The sequence below is a fragment of the Eubalaena glacialis genome, chromosome X (genome assembly GCF_028564815.1).
Source record: "Eubalaena glacialis isolate mEubGla1 chromosome X, mEubGla1.1.hap2.+ XY, whole genome shotgun sequence".
Lineage (NCBI taxonomy): Eukaryota > Metazoa > Chordata > Mammalia > Artiodactyla > Balaenidae > Eubalaena > Eubalaena glacialis.
Window position 1 is genome coordinate 90,708,293 of NC_083736.1, and position 12,192 is coordinate 90,720,484.

Here is a 12,192-nt window from a genome sequence, read left to right on the forward strand (position 1 = left end):
GTCTGTTTCAATAATTTGTATTTCTAGAAATTTACTCATTCATTTTAGTTTTCAAATTTATTATCAAAATTTCTATATACTATCCTCTTATCTCTTTAATATCAACATCTATAGTTATATTTCACTTTTCAGTCCTAATATTTTTTATTTGTACCCTTTCTCTCTCATTCTTAATATTATTTATTTGTGCCCTTTCTCACTCTTTTTTCCCTTGCTTAATTCCATTAGAAGTCTGTCATTAAAAAAAATCTTGTCAAAGAACAAACTTATACCTTTGTCAATACTCTTTATGTTTGCTTCCTATTTCATTAAATGTTAGTCTTCATTTTTTTCTTTTCTTCTACTTTCCTTTGATTTATTTTGCTATTCTTTCTCTAAGTTCCTGAGATCTACGGTCTAATCATTATTTTCAACCTTACTTCTTTCATAATATACCAATTTAAGGCCATACAATTTCTTCAAAATACCACTTTAGGTGCATCCATATGTTTGGATGCATAATGTTTTCATGATCATTCAGTTCTAAGTATTTTCACATTTTTATTATGAAGTTTTCTTTGATCTATGAAATAGTTGGAATTTTGTTTGTTTTAAATTTTCAATAATGGGCTTCTTGTTATATATAAAAACATGTGTGATTTTATTTCTTTTGGATATATATCCATTAGTGGGATTGTTGGATCACTTGGTAGTTCTACTTTTAATTTTTTGAGGAAACTCCATACTGTTTTCCATAATGGTTTTGCCAATTAACATTGCCACTAACACTATGTAAGTGTTCCCTTTTCTTCCCACTCTGTTATCTCTTGTATCTGGATAATAATCATCCTAACAGGTGTGAAGAATCTTAAAAAGTTGAACTCAGAGGACCAGAGAATAGAACAGTGGTTACCAGGGGTTAGGGGGTAGGGAAAATGGGGAAATGTTGATCAAAGGGCACAAACTTTCTGTTATAAGATAAATCAATTTTGGGGAATCTAATGAATACCATGGTGACTATAGTTAATAATACTGTATTGTGTACTTGAAATTTTCTAAGAGAGTAGATCTTAAGCCCTCTCACCTCAGCAGTCAAACAAACAAACAAAACCTCACACAACTATGTGAGGTGATAAATGTGTTAATTAACTTGATTATGGTAATCATTTCACAATGTATACATATATCAAATTATCTTATTGTACACCTTAAATATATACTGTTTGTATTTGTCAATCATACCTCAATAAAGCTGGAAAAAAATTAAATGACAACATAAATCCTTAAAAATATGTGATTTTGACTTAATTATAGTCAAAGAATGTGGTCTGTATGGTGCTAATCCTTTCACATTTCAAAATTTACGGTTCAAATCATCTGTATCCCCATTTGTTTTTAAAAATCTACTCAAATTTTCTATTACAGAGACAATTATGTTGAAACATCTCATGAGGATGACAGATTTATCAACTTCTTTCTATAATTCTGCCATTGTTTTCTCTTTTGGGAGCTATGTTACTAGGTTAACACACATTTGAAATTGCTTTATCATTTTGGTGAATTAGACCTTTGTTATTATGTAGTGACTCTCTTTACCTCTAGTACAGAATTTTAAAAAAATTTTTTAAATTATTAAAGTCTATTTTGTATGGTACTAATGTATCTGCAGTCACTTTCTTTGGGTTACTGTTGTGTAGTACAATGTTTTCATCATTTAACTTTAACCTTTTTGTATATTCTTTGACAAAGTATATAATTGGGTTTAAAAAAAAAGTTCAGTAGAACAATCATGTGTCTTTTAGCTGAAGAGTTTAGTCCATTTATATTGGCAGTGATTACTGAGATATTTACATTTATTTAAATGATCTTATGTACTTTCTATTTGTCCTATTTTTTCTATTTCCTTTGTTTCTACTTTCTTGTAATCTTTTGGGCTGAATTTTATTTTAAATTTTCAGTGATTACCTAGCTATTTTAACATACTTATTTTAACCTAGCAAATTCTACAATCAGGCAACATTGTTATCCTCTAGCTGAACTACACAAAGAATTTTTAATACTTTACTTCTCATGATCCCCCTTCCAATGCTACATAACTGCAGTGATAATAAAAATCCTTGTATCTGCCTTCTGACTTTATTGAAAATGTGTCAAGTGGTTCACTGTTAGCACTTACGTTATACTCTTTATCAAACTATGAAAGTATCTTTCTATTCAAATCATATAATTTTTATCACATACTTTTTGTTTCACTGAAGTGGTAATGGCTGCCTGGACCATTGAGAAAGTCTCTGAGGCTGACTCCAGGCTTAGTAAGAAAAAGTGGAATACCTAATTAATGCAGTCTCCTGTGGGCATGTTGGGAATAGAACGGCAACATGTGTGCTATGTCACCTTGGAAAGCATAAATTAGTGATGAAATGAAATGGAACATGGAGCAGGCATGCTTTGATTTGGGATGGGTATGAGAGCAGGGAAACACAGGGCATAAGGCTCTTTGGACAGAACAGGTGAAATAGCTTTGTGGGGGTCCTGGGCAGCTAGAATATGAGCAGTGAAGCTAGTTCCTGGGAAAGGCAGGTAATGGACAAGGTGGGCAGTTTTCAAAGACAAATTATTCATGTTTGAATTTTTTTTAATGATTGTCCTTAGAAGGAAAAAATAAGGTGTACTTCTCTCCTGTGGCAGCTCCTATATCCCTGCTCTCTACTCCCCAGGTTAATGAAGAGATCAGCAAGTCACCTGCTGCTTTGTATTACCTGTTCTATTGTTCCTCTTCATTAGTGTGGATAACAGAGAGTAGAATGCAGTGCATCTTGGAGGCAATACAGCGGGATATTACATACATGCTCATCAGCAGCCAAAATCACAGCATCTTTTTCTAGTGAATCTGCAAATAACCAGTCCTTCAGGTACTTCTGTAATTTTCGCCAAATGTTGCACTTTTGAAAGCTTCATTAATCCAGCCCCATTAGGATGGGTAGGGTGAATGAGTTTATGGCTGTGGAAGGTGAAGTAGCAGAATTTGCAGCTCTTAAGAACATTGCTAGCATTCATTTATGATGATAAAGTATAAGTGATATTAAAATTCCCTACAAAATATTAGAAAAGAAAAGTAAAAGAGCACCAAATACATGGTGAATTTAATAATAAAATACTTAAAACCCAACAAATGCTTATTTACTGAAATTAATGACTCTGAAATGACAAGCCCCCCATTTGTCTTAGAATCACATATGCATAGCTCTAGCATTGCAGGCAAGGGAGAAGCTGAAAGCAAACACGGGACATTCTGGAAGGAAAGAAGCTATATGTATTCAAAGGAGAAATATGATTGAAAAAGTCATTAGTACTGCAAGAGATTTTCATCCACACTTGACCTTTTCCTGAAATGAGAATGCTCTGTTTTATGGCGAGAAATATTCTGTTTAGAAATATCAAACATTGGTGTTTGGGGAGGAATGGTTCAGGCAGCCACTATAAGTCAAGATGAGGTTTGATGATCCAGAGCCATAACCCTTGGGCTTGGATTTTTGTTTATGATCAATAGATATAACATCAAAAAGATGTTCCTTGAAAATATCCTATCATGTTTGTCCTTCATTTTCATTTCATTTTGTCCTTCCTTTGATTCACCATTTGTCTTTAGTCTTGTCTGCCCTGCTGCTAGAAATGACTGTTGGGGAAATAAAGCATGAAACACATAACCTCATGTGGGCCAGGCAGCTTTCTTTTTCTTGATTTGTCCATTTTTATGTGTCAACCTGCACAGGTGTACGTTGTGACCAAAGGCTAAAAGAGTAGCACATATTATGTAGAGCAATAGATTTTATGAAGGGAGCTTTTTGCATCCAAAGCAATACAACCAACAGATTTAATCAAGTTTTTGCTGTGATGAGGCTTTGAGAGCTGTAACCAGTTCTGAGAGTAAAGAAGTACTATTTGGAAACAAATTACAACTCTTTTCTTTATGACATGTATCAATTTACACACAAGCTGCATAAATCACTTTTTATATTTTTCTGTAATGGAAAAATACTGCAGGGCATTTTAATAACCAATAAATTATATGTTTAATGAACCAGACCAAAATATAAATGGTATGAATCAAACACTCTTAAGAATGAGGACCGGGTATTGACCTGATAGAAATTCTGATCACATAGGCTAAAGGCTATTAGATCCACATAATTCAAGAGAGTAAATGCTTATACTTCATCTATGATCATCCACATGAAAATTCTTCTTGGGCTTTATCTCTTATTTGCAGACCTCACTTATTTACTGCTTATATTATTCTTCAAACAAATCAGGAGTGAAAGCAAAGGTTTTACCTTTAACCTTTTACAAGTATTACTGCAAGAAGTTATATAGTAAATCTATCAGCCCTGGTGAATTGGTAGAGAAAGCTTCTCTGAACTGCTTATGCAAAGCAAATATTACATTTGATGTTGCATTGGAAGCATGTGAGGTTCCACTGATAAGGGAAGGTATCACAGAGCCAAGTAAGTACCTTCTTAGCTTTCAGATATATGAATGGCATTCATTCTGGGGGCCCTTAACAAGGTGACAGAAATTGGGTGAGAGAAGTGAGTAAACTTGAATTGTTGTGATAGGAGTTAATATGGGCTACTTCATCTCTGCCCTATCCTCTTATATGCAGGATCACATATGTCCATGTACTGTAACAATAGAGAAGAATATTTTACCTAAAATTTACTGATGCTATTTTTGCTTCTTATTAAAGAACAGTGAAGTGGTATAGTTTAAAGAAAACAAGGCTGGAGTACAAAAGACATGGGTCTTTCAAATCACTAATGAGAGTGCCACTAACTAGCTGTTTAACTCTGGCCAAATCATCTCACTTGAGCTTCCATTTTCTCATCTATAAAATGAGGGAGTCAGACAAGGTGATGAGTAAATAGTTTTTTTTTTTTTTTTCTTATCTATTTGGTCTTTGTTGGAAGTCTCAGGTTTTGCGTATGAAATGTGGTAAAGTTGTATCCTGTTTTATAAAATAGTCATATTACAGAAACGTTGTGTACATTCACTCTTTCTTTCCCTCAGTGTGTGTGTGGGGAATCCAGTCATAGTCTGAGCACAATAGGGGAGGCTGGTCTTTAAAGGAAATCTGTGATGATTCTTTGTGAAGCAAATAAACCTTTGCAATGCAAATGTTTGCATTACAATGCTACTATTTTGCAAGTTTCCACTTTACTATATCCCATTTGCTTGCTCCAAAGTAAAACTAACCTTTACATAATAATGAAAACTCACACCCAATATATATTTATCAATTTTATCCTAGAGGAAAATTTCTCTTCCTCCCCTGTACTCCCAGATATTTACTGACCATGCCACTTACTTAGACATTTGCCATAAGAACAACTGTCATTTATTGGTGAAGAGTTTAGTCTCTGAAGTCAGACAGCCTCGGTTTTTGATCTGGTTCTGTTGCTTACTAGCTGGGCAGCTTTGACCAAAGTACTCACTGTTGCTGACCCTCAGTTTCCTCATCTATAAGTATGAGATAACAATAGCACTGGTGGTGTTCATGTAAGGATTAAATATGACAAAAGACATTAAGTACTTCACCTAGAGTCTGGTACATAATATGTGCTTATTGAATTTGAGCTATTAGCATTCCCAAACACTTCTTGTATTGTGAGTTTTCTCTTTATGTCAGCAATATACACAGTTCATTTTACCAGGATTGTAAACTCCGTGAAGCCAGGGAACATGTATAATGCTTCTTTGTATAGTATCCTTCACACAGCCTCACAGAATGTCTTGAATTAAGTAGGTATCCAATATATATTTATTTTTACTAGTTCTTCCTGATTCACACTGGAGAGATTTTTATCCAATTTAAAATAGACCGCGACTAAGAACAAAGATGTAAATGGTGGTATTAAGATCTTTAAAACTGAAAAAAAAAAAAAAGATACAAATGAACTTATTTACAAAACAGAAATAGACCCATAGACATAGAAAACAAACTTATGGCTACCAAACGAGGAAGCAATGGAGGGGGGATAAATTAGGAGGTTGAGATTAAGAGATACACAGTACTATATATAAAGTAGATAACCAACAAGGACCTACTGTATAGCACAGGGAACTCTACTCAGTATTTTGTAATAACTTATAAGGGAAAAGAATCTGGAATAAAATACACATATAAGTATAAATGAGTCACTTAACTGTACACCTGAAACCAACACAACATTGTAAATCAACTATACTTCAATAAAATATATCTATACATCTATATATCTATGGAAGACATTTTTTAAAAAGATCTTTAAAGTTGCAAGAAAGAGACATACCAGATTACCCCTAAGGATGGAGGTTTATTGAAAGGATCCATGAGAAAATGAGGACGTGAGGTCACTCATGAGGGGCATAGTCACTCTGGTTACTGATATTTCCAAGGCTTCGATATCTGCCTGGGTGTGAATCCTGGCTATGCCACTTCCATGCCATGTGACCTTGGGAAGTTGCTGAAGCTCTTAGTGTCCTAGTTTATTTATCTCTAAACTGTGGATAAAAATAGAATCCACTTCATAGGGATGAATGAGGATTAAACAAGATAATGCATATATAATGCTTATTGCAGTGCCCGACCCTTGGCAGAGTCTCAATAACTGGTAGCTACTTCATAGCAGCAGCATCAGTAACAGTCATAGTAGTAATAGTAATAGCTGCTGTTATTGTAGTTATTATTGCACTTGAAATAGAAAACAGAATATAACTTAGTGTCATTCAGGATAATGTCCTGAGCTCAAAAGATTTGCCTTCTCTTTTTCACCTAGTGTGTGTACTTCCCAAAATAGAGGATTTGATGGGGTTGGTTGGACAGTCAAAATCAGCTCAGGAATAGGGGTACTCCCTCCCGCCCAACTTCTCTTGTGATTGTCTTTAGGTAACCCACTAATTCCCAGTTAAATGTACTGGGGCTAGCTTAGCAGGGTTGTTTTTAACTCTCTAATACACACACTGGATGTACACTGGCAAGGGAAAACAAACAGATGAACCAAAATTGGACCATTTTCCTCAGTAGGGGTCTGTTTCCAAGTTGGACACTTTGCTTTCACAGGCTCTTCTTTGAACAAATTCCAGTCTAGTGACCTTCTTAAATAGTTAAATCTGAAAGAAACACATCTTCTTACAAGCACATGCTCATTTTTTATTCCAGGCCTTTTCACATCAAGACTCCTTGAGCTATTTCTTCCCTTGTTTCCCCCAGTGTGAGCTTCCTTGAAGCTCCTGAGACTGTCAGTCACAGCATGGAATCAAATGAATATCATATAATTAAATCACATAGAACATAAAAACCTGTGTGCTAGGATATTAGTAGTCTGGGTTTCCAGAAGTCATGCTGCTTCATTCTATACCAACTAGCTCTGTAAGGTCCAGATAGAATGAGTTAGTTATTCAGGATGAATGAAAAATCTCCAAGGATTCCCATTGTGAAGTCCTTCACTCTTTATCAAAGGAGACAGGTCTGTGGATTGCTAGGAAATAAAATGAGGCCTCTGAGGTCCAAAGTTACTTTAAAGTTCCATTGTTACTAGTCCTGCCTTGAATAACACGTTTGTATTTTAAATATTTACTCTTTCATCATTGAAGCAGTTCAATTCATGTCTACATCTTCCATTTTTCAAAATTAACTTAAGCTTCATCTTGATGGATTTCCAACAGCTCTTCTTCTATAAGACTTTTTGATAGTTTTGGTCACAGTTGAAGCAAAATTTTGTTTAAAACTCATATTTAAGACATGAACTACTAGCAGATAGAGGACATAGGCATGCTGGAGATAAATATGTCATGACATCAGATTATGTCCAACAGATTTTATAGCTGAAGGAGCTATTGGGGAGAAGTGGCTGCCATCCTGCTTCTCAGAGTCCTTTTGGGCTTGATATCAGCCACAGAGCTACCATTCAGGTCAATAGGCTTCTTGTGATCAACAATGTCAAAACAGCTTAACAATCTCAAATAATCAGCATCCTCTACAGAAGACTCTGAGCCAGGGTGAATAATGTTTTGGAGGTAACAGTGATAATTTCTATTTCATACCTGAAACAAAGCTGCAAACAACAGAGAAGAGAAAGTGAAATTACCCAGAATAGTCTTGTTCTCAAGGTTCCAGGAAACTATTCAGCATCTCCTGGTAGGTGATTCAAACTCACCACTGTCCATAATCGTCTGGTGTTTCTTAAACGGATAGCAATCCATGGTTTGGGCTGTGCTATTTTCAAAACAAATCAAAATCATGAAATGAACCCAACTGCTGCTTAGTGACTGCTCTTAACCAAGAGCTGGACAATGTGGCCTCATATGACATCGCTATTAATTGTATTGGTTAACAGCCTTAATTAATACCCTTCCTTGACAAGGTGCTTTCCCCACTCTCTCTCTCTATATCGCAGTGGGAAAATCAGTCTACATACACAATTACACTGGTTCCTTTTCTATTTCTCAGGATATCCCTAGTATTCCAGATTTAATCCCCAAAAGCTTTGCTTTCACAGATGAACAAAAAGTGCCCAATGTTGAGATAAAACAATTTTAAGACACTTAGAATTGCACCGTTTATTTCAAAATCATAATATTATATTTTTCTAAATATTTGTTTTGAAGAGACACTCTTTACATTCTGCCTTTCATCCAATGCAGGTGTTGCTTGTACCCAAAAAAGAGGAACACTGGCCCTGATCATTTTTTAATTTTAAGATGCATCTACTTTTTTTCTATAGAAGGCTGCATTATTCTATCAGCACTTTTTAGAAACATGATCTCAGAGCTCAACTCTGATTGTTTTCTATTATATTCGATTTCCTTAAACAACAGTCAATTGTCTGGAGGTGAATAGGTAGATCTTGACATTAACAAAGGCTAAAAGGCAGAATTGAGAAATGTATTACCTAAAATTCTCCTAGGTTTTTTTCCTTTATTTATTTGGGTGGATTATAATCTGCCAGCTGCTTTAAGATACTCACGATGGTCAACGGAAATTTACTAATCTTATGCCAGCAACTGTCAACCCAGTGGTCCTTGTACTACAGGCAGACAAATGACAAAAGAGAACTCTCAAAGCCCGGAGGAAGCAAAGCTCAGTACAACTGGCAGGTTACTGAGACAGCTACGGAGGGAAATTACATAGGGTTATGGTTCTACTTATGAACCTAACTATATTAAAATAAGGTTGGAACCTCAAGGGGCTTATCTTACTGACCTGCAGAGAGTTTGCTGCATTTGCCTTTTTGCCAGAGGTATTCATCATCTATATTTGTATTAAATGTACTTTATCCACCATGATAAAGGAGAAAGTAAGCCGAAAACATACTTTTGTTATTCCAGATTGCCACAAAGCATAAATAGACTCATGATAGAACAAAGAAAACATTTTTGAAGGGCATCAGCAATTACAGTGCTGTGAGAAGGGAGAGGGGAAATGAAACTAGTAATGGAGAATGGTAAGAAGAGAAAAGGAAAAGAAATCGCTCTCCTGGAGCTTCATAGTGGGTACACATTTCTTCTCACAGAAAGTGAAGCCAATGTGGTAAAGAAGATACAGATACTTAAAGCCTGGGCAATGGAATTGAAAATGAAAAATCTTGATAGAAAAGAGATTCTGAAAAGAAGAGATTTTACACCACTGGAACTTTTCTGTAGGCAGTAGGCTTGTTCCACAGAAGTTGAATCAAGTTCTTCTAAAAAAGAGTGGAATAATTAGGACAATCCAAAAGCATTTGGGAATGTAGAGAAAAGGGCTGCTGGCCAAAGAGGAAAGATGTAAGGTAATGAGGCAGAAGATAGATGGGCTCCAGGCTAGACATTTACAACTGGTCTCCTGTTCACACTTCCTGGGGTGAGAAAAAGATGGGTTTCAGGCCAGACATTCACTACTAGCCCCCTGTTTACATTTCCTGAGGCGAGAGACCAATGGGCTCTGGACTATATATTTATGACTGGACTCCTGTCTACATTTTGAGATCTGCATTTCGATATAAGAAACAATAACAGAAATAGGATAGATAACCGGACATTGGACATTTTTATGGCAGGGATAGAGAGGGGCTAAACCCTGTTAAAAGATCAAGAGGTCATACATTTCCCATCTTTGGGGCAGGTGAGACACTACACATGTGCAAAAGTCTTCATGGGGTCAAAAAGGCAGGGGAAACCAGACCATAATAAGTTTTGCCTTTGCCTCTCCCAGACGCCTTTGCGATGAAATCCATCTTGACTGAGGGGGTGTGTGCGCACCCAGGGGAGGGTCCAGAGACAAATTAGCCATGGGGTCAAAACAATGCGATTGGCCAAGAAGACAAAGACCTGGATGACTGCCCCCTTAAAAAGGATATAGACTTCCCAAAGGCACGATTCTAGCTACTCTCTTGCTGTGTTCACCAGTGCATTTTTCCGCATGTACTCTGCTTTTCTAATAAACACTTTACTTTCTTCTATATCTTCCATCACCTTGTCAGATTCATCCTTTCAAGGTAGACAAAAGACTGGGGACTGAGACTCTAGCCACTGGCCTTGTGGTCTAGTGGTTAAGATCCTGGTTTCCATCCAGGCAATCTGGGTTCAATTCCCAGTCAGGGAACTAAGGTCTGTTTCCAGCTGCTGCTTATTGCAAGCTCACGCTCACTGCTGCATGCTTCCGAAATCAGTAAGCTCTTTGGTAACATTTTTGAGAGATGTAGAAGTAGCTGGATACAGGCCTATCATTCATGACCTTTCAATAGGCATGTTACATTAATGAAGGATTTCTTATGGTAAGGCCCAAATCAGAAAGAATCTTGGATTTTTTTGGGGGAAAAAATCACATTGTAAATCCAAGATGCCATGATTTTCTTAGGGAGTAAATGTAATATAGTAGAAAGGACATAGAGTTTGACTTCAGCTTTTGACAGATTGAGGATCAAATCCTGGCTCAGCCGCTCAGTTAAATGCATGAATTTGGGCAAGCTACTTTCTCTCAACTTCAGTTTCTTCATCTAGTAAATGTGAAAAATTATAGCTGTGTCACAGTTCTGTTGTGAGAAGTAAATGATGTATCATGTAAAGAGTCTAATCATTAACTCATAATTGGAATGTAATAAATGGTATATATTTTTGGTTATTATACATTTTCAGGTAAAGGCAAGATGTGGTTTATGATGGGAAATGACTGGATGCTCAATACATTTCAGAGGCAAGTGAATTTGGTAACCATTTACAAAGGAAATAAAAGAAATAAAACAAATACAATACAAAAGCCCACGTGGTTTTTGGAAGTAATATATATTACCTACTCTGACCACAGAAAATTCTTTCTGTAGGCTGAATGATTTGGAATGAATTGGACAATTACGTCAATTTTTCCTAAGATGAAGTTAACACTTTAGGGTGCTGTTTATCATGCAGAGTATAAAAATTATCATGGAAAAGGATTCAAACCCATATGTTTTATTTTGTTTTCCTCTGATAAACTTTATCATGAAAATGAATTAATAGTGCCACTTTCTTCTAATTAAATCTTTGTCATAAGCAAACAATATCAGAATTTTAATGCCACATCTATGCTTCAAATTCATACTCTTCTTCCTTTTTGATATTCTCTGTTTACATTGTTTGACATGTTATAGTATTTCTCAAACTGCTCAAACCATACAAACATGAAAATTGGATGTGAGGTCACAAACATGGCTGATGATTATTCCATTGTTTTGATAATTTCAAAGCAGTCCCAACAGAACTCACACCAATTTCATCACTACATTGTTGCAAGTTCGAGTTTCTCTTCAATTATAATAAGTATTAATACATTCCAATGATTGTCATAAAGGTACAACTTAGCACACATTACAGTGCTAAAAAGGAACACATGTTTACTTCTACTATGTTTCAGGGACGTCTACATTTGTTTATAGCTATATGTGTTCCTTATAAGATACCATTTTGTTTCTCCATATTGTAGAGAACTTCCATGAAACAAGAACTGTAAAAATCACATTTGTCCATTTTGCTTTACAACATTGTGACAAAGAACCTTGAGGGACACTTCTATTTCATATTCTTGTACCCCCAGTGGCTGCAAAATTTCCAAGGGTAGGATTTAGAGGATGTAATTGAAAGCAAAAACAGTAGTCTGGGATTCTACTTAGTAACTGTGTGACTTTGGGGCCATCACTTAATATCTATGGGTTTCAGTTGACT